The 14,115-nt window shown below is 34.1% G+C and overlaps 1 protein-coding gene across 16 annotated transcripts in view; it reads right to left on the reverse strand.

The window, feature by feature from the left end:
- PPP1R9A (protein phosphatase 1 regulatory subunit 9A) overlaps nucleotides 1-14,115 on the reverse strand; it is a 326,344-nt gene that overhangs the window by 111,379 nt on the left and 200,850 nt on the right. The gene's annotated exons all lie outside the window — the stretch shown is intronic.

Below are 14,115 nucleotides of genomic sequence, written 5' to 3' on the forward strand. Positions count from 1 at the left end.
TAAGTGTAAGCATTACTTCTTGAAATGAATGTTCTATCTAACCAAGTTCTAATTATAAAAACTTTTTTCTGCCACTATATTTCAATATAGTAGTTGAATTTCAAAAGTAGTTGAATTCTTAAAAAAAAACAAAAACAAAAACAAAAAACATTGCCTAACCCATGCTACTTCAAGGACTATACACTATGTAATAGGTATAAACTTAAATATGTTCTAAAAGTGTTATACCTTCTCAAGAAGTGACGTTTCTCTATTTTAAAGTTAGCTTTGATGTTTCAGGTTTAAATATTTACACATACAACAATTTAAAATAAAATATTTTAAGTGTTAATCTGTAAAAATTGGCATCAGAAAATGTCTCATTAAGCCAAAGTCCCCTTTAAAACAATTTTTTGAAATCTCCACTGTTTTTTTTAATTTGTTTTAAATGTTTGTTTGTTTGTTTATTTATGTTTATTTATTTTTGAGAGAGAGAGAGACAGAATGTGAGCAGGGGAAGGGCAGAGAAAGAGAAGACATAGAACCTGAAGCAGGCTCCAGGCTCCAAGCTGTCAGCACAGAACAAAATGTGGGGTTTGAACTCATGACCTGGGAGATCATGACCTGAGCGATCATGACCTGAGCCGAAGTTAGACACTCAACCAACTGAGCCACCCAGGTGTCCTGAAATCTCCACTGTTTTTAATCTTCTTTCTATCACCAGTGGTTGTTGACTACATATATATATATATATATATATATATATATATATATATATATAGTATATATACACACACACACACATATATTTATATGTATATATACATTTACAAAATATATTTATAGATATGCATTTATAATATATATTATAGTGTATTTATAGTATATATTATATTTATAGATATACATTTATAATACATATTATATTATATTTATATTATATATTATAATGATATATTATATATTATACACACACACACACACACATACATATAATTTAGAAGTTATAATATCTATGGTCCCAAATACATAGTAGCTGCTCTTCTTGTCTGACTGCAAGGGAGTAATAATGTAAACACAAAATCTACAAGAACTGAGAATTCCCATGAACATGGTGGTGCCCTCACTGCCCTCCATTACAAATGACACTCCGTTACGCACAATTATAAAATCAAGACTCTGAGAAAAAGTGACACTCTCAATTTCTCTTTGTGCTATAATGGCAACAAAAACCTCATCTTAAAATGATGTGAATGAAGCAAAACATTTCAAGATTTAATGCATTTCAAATGGAAATCTCAGATACACCAATTAAGTAAAGATTTTTTTTTAGTTTTCATTTTTAGAAATTACATGTCCATTGCACTACTCTAAAGGATATAAAATGCTGATTCAAAGGGGCATACGCACCACAATGTTTAAAGCAGCATTATCAACAATAGCCAAACTATGGAAAGAGCCTAAATGTCCATCGACTGACAAACAGATAAAGAAGATGAGGTATATATACACCATGGAATACTACTCAGTCATCAAAAAGAATGAAATCTTGCCATTTGCAACAATGTGGATAGAACTAGGGTGTAATATGCTAAGTGAAATAAGTCAATCAGAGAAGGACAAATACAGTATGATTTTACTCATATGTGGAATTTAAGAAAAACAAACAGATAAACATAGGGGAAAGGAAGGAAAAATAAAATAAGATAAAAATAGGGAGGCAAACCATAATAGACTCTTCCATATAAGGAACAAACTGAGGGCTTATGGAGGGGAGGTGAGTGGGAAGATGGGCTACATGGGTGATGGGCATTAAGGAGAGCACTTGTTGGGCTGAGCACTGGGTGTTATATGCAAGCGACAAGTCACTAAATTCTACTCCTGAAACCAATAGTACACTATATGTTAACTAACATATATAAAAATAAATAAATAATTACATACATACATACAAACTAAGGTAAACAACTCAGAGAATATTGGTCCTAGAATAGAATGTAAATGTTATAAGAAATTATATAGCAAAAAAGGAAAGGCAGAAAGAATAGGAAGTAGCTAAGAATATGAGTGCACTAAATTTGCTTACCTTTTTATTGTTTTATTATTTAAGAATTTATTTGATGTTTATTTATTTTTGAAAGACAGATACAAAGCATGAGTGGGGGAGAAGCAAAGAGAGGGAGACACAGAATCTGAAGCAGGCTCCAGGCTATGAGCTGTCAGTGCAGAGCCTGATGTGGGGCTCAAACCCATGAATCATGAGATTATGACCGAGCTGAAGTCTGATGCTTAACTGACTGAGTCACCCAGTCTCCCCTGCTTATCTTTTTAAAGTGGTAAGTTAATGATTATTTTATCTAAATAATAAATCTAAAAATAGGAGCTGAATGATAAAAGAATTCAGTTTTTAGCTTCATCCAACAGGACAAAATTGCAAAGCAATAAGGATATTATAATCCCACATGTGTAAGAATGTACATGTATCTGAAATATCTGGAATGACATACACCAAACTGTTAATAGCGATTTCTTTGGGGAATTGGATCCATGTGTGAGAGTGTGTGCGTATGTGTAGGTGGGGAGGTGGTCTCGGGCAAGGAAAACAGTAGACTTTTACCTTTACCTACTCAGTACTGCTTGATTTTTTTTTTTTTTTTTTTTTGGACAAGTATGCCTTACTTTCACAATATAAAAACATTAAACAAATAACAGTAAAAAAAAAAAAAAGGCGGTGGGGCGTGAGGGTACCCGGGTAGCTTAGTCGGTTGAGAGTCAACTCTTGATTTCAGCTCAGGCCATGATCCCAGGGTCATGGGATCAAGTCCTGCTTCAGGCTCTGTGCTGAGCACAGAGCCTGCTTAAGATTCTCTCTTACTCAGGGGTGCCTCAGGGGCTCAGTCAGTTAAACATCTGCCTCAGGTTCAGGTCATAATCTCATGGCTCATGAGTTCAGGCCCCATATTGGGCTCTGTGCTGACAGCTCAGAGCCTGGAGCCTGCTTTGGATTCTGTGTTTCCCTTTCCCTCTGCCCCTCCCCTGCTCATGCTCTGTTTCTCTGTCTCTCTCTCTCTCTCTCTCCCAAAAATAAAAATAAAATAAAATAAAAACATTAAAAAAAATTATTTCCTTCTGTCCCTCTCCCTGCTCTCTCTCTCTCTCTCTCTCAAGTAAACAAATAAAAAAGAAATTACATGTCCAGGTATGAATCCAAAATACCAAGTGCATATTTATTTAAAAACCTCATCATTCATTTATATTTTTCTTTTGAGTGTTCTAACCTTTCCAAAATGGACAGGGCAATATTTAAGACCTTCAGATTAATTCATTTTTTTATTATGTGTGACTACAATTCCTCCAAAATCCTCACCTCCAAAGTGCCATATGGCTCAGTGTCAAAAAGTCATTAAAAACATATGCTAGGGGTGCCTGGGTGGTTCAGTCAGTTAAGTGTCTGACTTCGGCTCAGGTCATGATCCCACAGTTCGTGGGTTCATGCCCCACGTCGGGCTCTGTGCTGACAGCTCAAAGCCTGGAGCCTGCTTCAGATTCTGTATCTCTCTCTCTCTCTCTGCCCCTCCCCTGCTTGTGCTCTGTCTCTCTCAAAAATAAAATAAACATTAAAAAAATTTTTTTAAAGCAAAAAAAACAAAAACAAAAAAAACATACGCTAGGGATAAAGCATGATGAATGCATAGTTATTGATCATATAGCAGTACCTGGAAGAAAGCATTTAAAGTTTAACGTAAATGGCCCTGAAAAACAAATACACAACATATTATTAGAAATTTCTCATACTGAAGCACACTCTCCTGTAACATCAATTTCCTATAACTGCTGTCCTCCAGTACTAGGATGGCTGTCTGCAGTAAAAAGAATACCTAAGTCTTTTCCTAGAGTCTACTCTTTCAAATGCTTTGAAATTGTTACTATGTCTTCTTAAAATTTTCTGTTTTAGGCAAAAGTTGGCAGAATCTTTAATTTTTATATATAGAAGGAAACAGTGTTTAGACCTTTCACTATCCTGGTCAGTCTTTCCTAAATAATCTCAAATGTTTCAGGGTTCTTCTCAAGATAGGGTATGCAACATTAAACAAATACATTTTATTGTGGTATAACATTAATTAGTCTGTCCGTCCGTCCATCCATCCAACCAGTTATTGATCACTACATAACAGGCAGCCTCCGAGATGGATCCAAGTGATCTCTGGCTCCTGATGTTCGAGTCTTGTGTAATTCTCTCCCCTTGAGTATAAGAGGGACTTGTTAACTCACTTTTATCAAACAAAATACAAAACTAATGGAATGTCCCTTTGGATATTAAATTATAAAAAGATGACAGATTCCATCTTGGGTACTGTCTTGGGTCACTTCCTCTGGGAAATTCAGTCTCCATGTTGTGAGGCATCCCTGTAGGGAGGCTCTCAGGAAAAAACTAGGAAATAGATCCCAGAAACTGTATTGTTTCAAGTCACAAAATTTTGAGGCAATATGTTTTACAAGAATAGGTACACTAAGTCATTTACATAATAGTACACAAGATTCGAAAGGTCCCACTTAAAGTTGGAGACCCCCAAAAAAGGGTTCTTAAAATTATATTGCAAATCCATGACTGAATAAGGAAAAGGGTCTAGACAAGAACTTAATATAGATTTTTTTTCTGGTAAAAAATTAACAATAAAATGTTTTTTTACATAACAGTATACAGCACAATAACACGTACGCACTGCTGAGGAAGTTCAGTTTGATTGCATTTGCCTTTCCTAAGTAGACACTGTCCTCCTTTTCAAATCACCATCACCATCAACATACTTAGTTAGCATGGTGCTTTTTAAATTAATCAGAACTGTTAGCATACATTTAAAAAAATCTGTTTTATTGAAGTCAAATTTACATATAATAAAAGTCACCAAATTTATTTTGTATGAGTTTTCACAAATACACACACACACACACACACACACACACACACACACACAGCTGTGTCACAAATACAATAACCACAGTATAGCACAATTTCATTGCCTCAAAAATATTCCCTCTTAAATGCTTGCAGTTTACAGTACAAAAGCTTTTCTGTCAGCCTTCTTTTGGTCAATATAATAGCTCTGTCAGTCAAATATTATGTTGAATATATGGGTAATTTGTTTCTTTGTATTGCAAAGAAATATTTCATTACACAGGAATACAATACAATTTGTATACCCTTTATCAGTTAAAGGACATTTGAGTTGTTTCTAGCTCTTATGAACAAGGCTCCTATGAACATGTAAGTATGAGTCGTTTGGGTAGATATATGTTTTTATTGCTCTTGAATACATAGCTAAGAATAGAATTGCTGGCTGGTATGGTAAGTACAAGCTTAGCTTTATAAGAGCCTGCCAAACTGTTCTGCAAAGTGGCTGTGCTATTTTGCATTCCTGCTGGCAATGAATGAATGTTAAATCTGCTCCACATCCTTGTCAATGCATAGTATTATCAGTCTTTTAAATTTCAGCCATACTAGTGGGTGTGTAGTAGCACCTCATTCTGGATTTAATTTGCATTTCCCCAATGATTAATGATGTTGAGCAGTATTTCATGTGTCTAACTGTAGATCTTCCTTGGTAAAGTGTCTCTTTAATTGATTTGCACATTTTTAATAGGGCTATATATCATCTTATTGAATTATAAAAGTTCTTCATATCTTCTAAATAAGAGCCCTTTATCAGATAATTGTTTTTGCAAATATTGTCTTTGGCTTGCTTTTTCATTTTCTTAATGGTATTTTTTGAACAAATGTTTTAAATTTTGATGTAGTTTAATTTATCATGTCTTTCTTTTCTATTTTTTGCTTTTGTGTCTTAACAGATCTTTGATTAATCCAAGGTCATAAAGATTTTTTGCCTGTTGTCTAGAAATTTTATAGTTTTAGCTGTTGCACTTAGATCTACGATCTTGAATTAATTTTTGTATATGCTGTGGGGCAAAGGTCAAGTGTTTTTGTTTTTTATAAATGTGGTTATTCAATTGTCCCAGCACCATTTGTTGAAAAGACTATAATTTCCCCCACTGAATTACTTTGGTACATTTGTCAAAACTCAATTGTTTGTGTCTATGCATGTATATGTTGGAACTCTCTTTTCTGTTCCATTAATCTATATTTCTATCCTTATGCCTACACAAGACTGCTGTGATTAGTGTAGCTTTGAGGCAGCGAAAGTTCTCCAAATTTGTTCTTTGTCAAAAATATTAATTTCTACAAAAAATCTTATGGAGATTTTCACTAAGATTGTGCTTAGTATGCAGATTTGGAAAACATTGGAATTTTAACAACACTGAGTATTCTGATCCATGAACATGGTCTATTGCTTCATTCATTGAGGTTGTCTTTATTTTCTCTCAGAAACATTTTGCTGAAGTCATCAACATATCATGTCAGGTATTAAATATTTCATGTTTTGATGCTATCATAAAAGTTGGGTTTTTTTTTCAGTTTATTTATTTTGAGAGAGAAAGAGACTGTGAGTGGGGGAGGAGCAGAGAGAGAGGGAGAGAGAAAGAATCCCAAACAGGCTCTGTGCTGTCAGTGCAGAGTCCCAAATCAGGCTTGAACTCACAAAACCATGAGATAATGACCTGAGCTGAAAACAAGTGTTGGAGGTTTAACCAACTGAGCCACCCAGGCACCCCACAAAAGTTGTCTGTAATCTGAATTTTCATTTTTTGTTGTTGTTGCTAGTATACAAAACAGAACTGATTTGTGTACATCAACCTATTCCCTGTAATCTTGTTTGACTCACTTATTAGCAGCATCCTTCATAGATTCCTTGGTATTTTCTACAGAGATGAACATGTTGTCTATGAATAAAGGGTTTTACTTCTCCCTTTTCAATAAAAAATGTTTGCCATTTCTTACTGTTGCCTCAGTGACCTAGCTATGACCCATAGCACAATGCTGAATAGAAGTGGTGAAAGTGGACACTCTTAAATTGTTCTTATACTAGGGGCGCTTGGGTGGCTCAGTCGGTTAAGCTGCCGACTTCGGCTCAGGTCATGATCTCACGGTCCGTGAGTTCGAGCCCCGCGTTGGGCTCTGTGCTGACAGCTCAGAGCCTGGAGCCAGTTTCAGATTCTGTGTCTCCCTCTCTCTGACCCTCCCCTGTTCATGCTGTCTCTCTCTGTCTCAAAAATAAAATAAATAAACGTTAAAAAAAATTAAAAAAAAATTGTTCTTATACTAAAGAGAAAGCATTTGTCTCCCATCATTAAGTATGATATTAACTATAGGTTTTACTTAAATGCTATTTATTACTATGAGGAAATTCCCTTATATTTCAAATTTCCTGAGAGTTTTCTGTGGCCTACATCTACTGAAATGAGTATATGATTATTCTCCATTTTTCTATCAGTATGGAAAATTCCATAGGTTGAATTTCAAACATTAAATCAAACATGATTCCCCTCCCCCCCAAAAATGTCTCTTAGCCATAATGTATTATCCTTTTTGTATATTTCTGACTTTAACCTGTTAAAATTTTATTAAGGACTTTAGTATCTACATTCATGAAAAATATTGGCAGTAATAATTTTTATTTTAAATGTCTTTTTCTCACTTAAATGGTAATGCTGGCCTCATAAATATAGCTGAGATGTGTCCCCTCTTCTACGTTCTGGAAGAATTTGTATAGAATTCATGTTATTTCTCTCTCTAATGTTTGGTGAGATTCACCAATGAAACAAACTGGAACCAGAATTTTCTTTACTGGAAAGCTTTAACTCTGAATTCATCTTCATGTGTACAAACACACCCATACACACACTATTTTTTCTTGAGTGAGCTTTGGTACTTTCTGATAGTATTGTCTTCAAAGAACTTAACTATTCTAAGTTGTAGTTATCAGCATAGAGTTCTTCATAATATTGACTAATCCTTATATGTGAGGTCTGTAATGATGTCCTCTCTTTTGTTCTAATTTATATCTTCTCTGACATAAATTATCCCAAAACTTACAGATGGTTTATCTTTCCTAGTTTCTCTGAGCCAAGAATTCAGGAGATGCTCGACTGGGCAGTTCTGCTTGGAGCTTCTCACTAAATTCAATCTAATGTTGACTGGGGCTGCAGTCACCTGAAGGCTTTACTGAGGGTAGGGATCTCATTCCAAGGTGCCCCTCTCACATGGCTGGCAACTTGGTGCTGGCTGTTAACAGGCCTAAATTCTTCCTTGTGTGAACCTCTCCAGAAGGCTGTCTGATATGGTAGCTGGATTTCTCCAGAGCTGGTGATCCAGAAATCCAAGGCAGAAGGTATAGGTATGCCTTTTATACCATACCCTCAGAAGTCACACATCACTACTTTCTTTATACTCTAATCATCAAGGCTAGTCAGGAGACAATGAGGTGGAGGACTGAACAAGAGAGGCAATACTAGGAAGAGTGGATCATCAGAGGATTACTTGATGAATACTATGTAGAAAATATGGTAATGTGATAGAAACTGACTTGGACAACATAAAAAGCTTAATACAAGAAGAACTCATTTACTGAAAAAGTGACTTTTGAGCTGAGAACTGACAAGACAGAATTAGCCAAGTAGAGATCACATGACTGTTTTTTTTGGAGGAGACGGAGAATGGTACAAAGGATAATAATTTGAACATATTACATTTGATGTGCCACATGAAACTTAATTAAATTTGAAAGCCACATGAAGATCTCAAGTAGGAAGGTGAATAATTCTCAAGGTTGGATAAGAGAGGACAAACTTTAAGTAGAAAAAGGAAATAGAGAATGGGTCAGAACAGATAAAAAAAGGCCATGGCTTACAAATAAATTGATAATATGGTTGATAAAATTGAGAAAACTCTTAGAATATATTAACAAAAACGTAAATAGATGGAGATGACAGAAAGAAGATGTTAGACAATACGGCCAAGATATCTAATCCCCATTTAATCCTGGTTTGAGAAGAGAAAACCAAGACAATGAAAAATAAATAAAGAAAATAATAAAATAATAATAGAAAAATTTCTCAAACTCAAGTGTTCAGACTGACTCCCAAGTAGAACTACACCAAACAAACAAACACAGACCTAGTTATAGCCTGATAAAAATTTCAAAAATAAAATTAAGAGGGGGAAAAATCCAAGACAGAAAACCAGACTACAAATCAGATTAATATTAAAATTCTCTTTACCAATTGTAGATATTAAAATACAATGGAAAATGTCTTCATAATACTAAAAGAAAAAGATTTTGAACCTCAAATACTATACCTAGCCATATTTCAGGGCAAAATAATCCATTTTCAGACATGCAAGCACCCTGGCAGCTATGGATGACCCAGAGGAAATCAAGAAGGCTAGAAATAAATTAAGTCAGTTTCCATTAGAACCTTTATGCTTTGAAACCCTCCCTTACAGTGACACAGATTGAATGACATAAAATTACATTTCATTTTCTATCAATTCAGTCATACTACTTGATTCTAAACTGAATAATATTTTCATAAGCATAACATTATAAATACTGCCTATTGGTTTTAACTTTTTGAATGAATTTATAGAAAAACTACCCATGACAATTGTAGCTATGTATTAGAAAGTAAATGTTATAAACTCTTGCGAAAGTTTTTAACTGAAAAAAAAAAAAACCACCCTGCTAGGTGAAAGCTTTACAACAAGCAATTATTAAATTTTCATCTAAAAGTGAAAAATCAAGATATGAAGAAATGATTTATATTGGTACTTCCAAAGAGTTAAAGAGAAACTGGTAACAAGGGTCTGTCTCCTCTGCAGACTGTAAGGCCCTGTGCCTTTGTTAGAAATGGCTATACAACTGACTCTCAGTTTTCTAGCAATCTACATGAACATCTAAGAAGGGATCAGAGTTTTGAGAAGGAAATAATAATCACCAATATTTCATTGAGGTCCAACTTTTTGTAGGCATTTATTACATGGATTAATTCATTTAATAATCATCACCATTGTATGGGGTAGGTACTATCATGATGCCCATTTTATAGGTGAAGAAACTACAGCACAGGGAGATTTAAACACTTCCATGAACTCATGTATCTAAGTGGTTAAACCAGAATCTGAATCCACGAGGTCTGGCTTCATGTGAAAAAAGGCAGTTACTAGAGAAAGATAATTATTCCTAGCACTAAGTGCATAAAGAAATATCAATGAATAAATTAAATAATACCAGAATCAGCTGTATGATTTTACCTATCCTCTAGCTTCACTATAATTCAAATACATTTTTTTATTGTCCACAGAGATGTAACATAAGAGACTGAGTCAACTGTCTACATTTGGGACATCTGTAGCAAAACTACATATGGATATATATACACACATATATATGTGTGTGTGTGTGTGTATATATATACATATATACACACATATATATATGTGTATATATATGTATATATATATACACACACACACACATATATATACATATATATATCCAAATACAAAAAATATCCAAATATATATATATATATATATATATCCAAAATATCCAAATATAAAAGATATCCAAAAATAAATGGAAATATCCAAATATATATATATATATATATATATATATATATATATATATCCAAAATATCCAAATATAAAAGATATCCAAAAATAAATGGAATAAATAAATAGTTTGTATAACTTTGAATTAGTCTCCTAGCATCTATAGATTCCTACTTTCCTTCCACAGGTACGCAACCAGCATTTTTATGTCTTTCAAACTAATCATTGTTTTTCTAATGACCTTATAATTTCAAGTTTAAAAGTATTTTTCCCATAACTTTTCATGGGCCAACAGACATAAGGCTCTTTTAAGGATCTCCAAGAAAAGCATCATTTAGTAAGTTCTGATATAAAAAGGAATTGTGAATAAGTGGAAAAACCTGCTGATTCAAATGATCTGAATCTCTACTCTTTAAATTATTTTTCACATAATGCAGGATCTGATAATAAGAATAGAATTTTTTTCTAACTTTTTAACTATATTACATTTGTCAAGTTACATTCTATAGACCACCAAAAAGATTATAGGTTTTTAAATAATTTACAACATTTTCTTTTTAGGTTTTCACCAGGTAAAATTGAAATATATAATAAATATGTTCAAATAAAAAAATTTTTGAAGAAGAAACATACAATAGAAACATACTAAATAGTAAGAATCTAAAGTCAAAAGGAGAGCAGTAAATGTGTTATATGTAATACGTATTATATAGCATGAGACCACCTGGATTGACAAAGTACTCATCTTCAGAACTGCCTAGAGCATGGTACTGAACACTGGTCAGAGCTGTGAAATGTACTAACCAGGGACAAATGATGCTTTGCAAATATGGGTCCATGAATTGTTTGAAGGCAAGACAGACTAACTTGTCAAAACTGGTAATAACCGGATTTGTCACTTATACCGGGATTTGGTAGAATCTAGGGGCTGTCAATGATTTCAGTGAGAAATCCTTACCATACGTAGACTTTGCGCTTCTTGATACCAAGATGCTTCATGCACATGCCTGTGGTGGTTTAGAATCTGGAGACCAAGTCCTGTGAGGCCCAGTGGAAGGATGAGCCTGAGTCCTCTATGCCCACCCTGTTAACGTTCATCTTTCTCCTGCTGTTCCTGTGTTGCATCATTTCTGAGTATAAACTATTTGAATCCTGTGGGTCCTTTCCTAATCAATTACATAATTACATGATATAAACACAGTACTTAAAGTGAGTGCTTCGTTTTAAGTGATATCAGTTAAGTGAAGGAAATAATACTCATTTACCGGAACCACTTGTTAACCATGGCCTAATGTATGCTTTAATTCATATAAATGATGTAGGGTTGAAAAACGTACATATATCCTTGAAAGTTGCAACATTAAAATAGTTGTAATTTCTCTAGAGCATTAAAAATGTCATATTCATGGGGTCTTTGTTAGTAGTATTGGTTCATGAACTCAGGTATCGTAATTTTTACTTTACTAGAATAAAGTAGACTGAGGTCAGATGGAAAATAATTCTCTGTAAGTGTGGATGAAGTCACAGAACTTCACTGTATAATTTTGATTCACATCCAAATGGTGACACCAATTTCATAGACATTTCAAGGAAATAAGTAAAAATCTTGACCTCCAATACTTAAGAAATAATCACCATTCAAATCTCAGTTTTGTTTTTCTCATCACCTCTAGCTTCACATCTTTCTCCTACTTGGATCTTTAGACCCACGGCTCTCACACATTCCTCCCAGATCTGTGCCTACTAGTTAGGAAAAAATCAAACTAAACTGACTAATTTTGTAGATATCATTTTTTGAGAATAAATTTTAGTAACCACTAAATATGATAGCAAAGTCACCAAATAATAAGAAATATAAAACCATACATATTTTAAATTCTCAGTTTTAAAAAAGTTCATGAAAATACAAATCTTGTTTTTGGATCCTATTTTTGTATTAATACTTTATGAAGAACTACCACCTAAAATATATTCAGAGGATTCAAATATTTTTAATAAATTAAAATTGAGAAAAGACTTTTTCCTTATATTCAATTAACTAAGGTCCTGAGTTAAATAATTTGGGGGAACAAAGGGGGCCAAAGGTCCCATTTCAGTATCAAGACTTGTGCAAAGTGAGTGAGGAAATAAAATGTATGCCTTTAAAATATGAAAGTAGAATGTGCTGTCACCTCAAGGTCAAAAAAATAGTATGAATGATGAGTGTTACCAGGAAGAAGAGATCACTAGGTAATATAGAGGTCAAGGAGGACTTCTTCAGGGCAAAGGAGCTGAAATATGTGTCTTAAGATAAATAGGTTCTAAACAGAAGACAGTGTTTTAAACAGAAAAAAATGGCAGACAGAAAGGTACGTTAATAAAACAATAACTCACAAGGCACATTTGAAGGAATATGACTACACCAGTCCAACGGAACCAAAGCATGAACATAGAAAGAGGTAAGTGGTAAGACTGGATGATGAAAAAATTTTAATATCTGGATAAAGAGCTTAGAATGGAGGGCCTCCTTAGAATGGAGGGCCATTGAAGGTTTCTGAAGAAGAGAGGCACATAATGGATGCAGAATTATTATTTCTACCTACAGGTGTTAGACCTTCCAGTGCCAGAGTTACACAGAATGAATCAATTCCTTTTTCCATGATAGACAGACCTTCCTAGATTTGAAAACTATTATTTTCCTCCACTAGGAGGAAGAATGAGAGGGACAGACTGAAGAAGGGAAAGACTGCAATCAGGGTAGAGTTAAGAAGTCATTTGCAATTTGGACAAGGCTTGAAGGAAAGGGATGGCTAGGATTTCATGTAACTGTAAACTTCTTTGCAACTGAAAAAATGTTCTTATAAAAAAAGAAAAAGAAAAATAGTCTTCTAAGTTTAATGTATATCTCACTTCACTTTAAAATTCACTTCAAAGCCTAACTGGGGTAGCTTTTAAACCAAGTTCTATACTGACATAGGAAAGTGCTGTCTCAAAAACACAACAATCTGCAGAAAGACAAATCACCTGTCCTGAGGGAGCATCAGACAGTTTTTTATCTATGCTGTTTCCAATTATTTCACATCCTTTTCTCAGGACTATGGGTATTCTTGGAGCATCAACACAGCACCCATAAAAGTCACAGATGTGTTCCTTAAACATTTCCTTCAGCATTAAAGGATATTTTCCAAATGAAACAGTCTAAATTCTAAAACTTAAACCCATGTTTGTGCAACATAAAGCATGCTGCAAAAAAATCCTCATGTTACTGTCTTTACAGCAATATTAACTCACTTGGTATTTTCAAAATATTTGGCAGTTCTATTCTGCTGATAACACTAAAACATTGGAGACTTACCCATACTAAATAATGTCCCCTATATGTTCCTTCATAGGATTGATGGAAAAGTATTAAGACATAAGAAACACTGTATTTAAAAACAAATACCCTATGGGGCAGCTGGGTGGTTCAGTCGGTTAAGCATCCAACTCTTGGTTTCAGCTCAGGTCACGATCTCACAGTTCATGAGTTCTAACAGCACATGAGTGCTAACAGCACAGAGCCTTCTGGGATTCTCTTTCCCTCTCTCTCTCTGCCCCTTCCCGGCTCGCTTGCTCACTCTCTTTCTCTCTCAAAATAAATAAATAAA

Source organism: Neofelis nebulosa, chromosome 4 (assembly GCF_028018385.1).
Source record: "Neofelis nebulosa isolate mNeoNeb1 chromosome 4, mNeoNeb1.pri, whole genome shotgun sequence".
In the NCBI taxonomy this organism is placed as follows: Eukaryota; Metazoa; Chordata; class Mammalia; order Carnivora; family Felidae; genus Neofelis; species Neofelis nebulosa.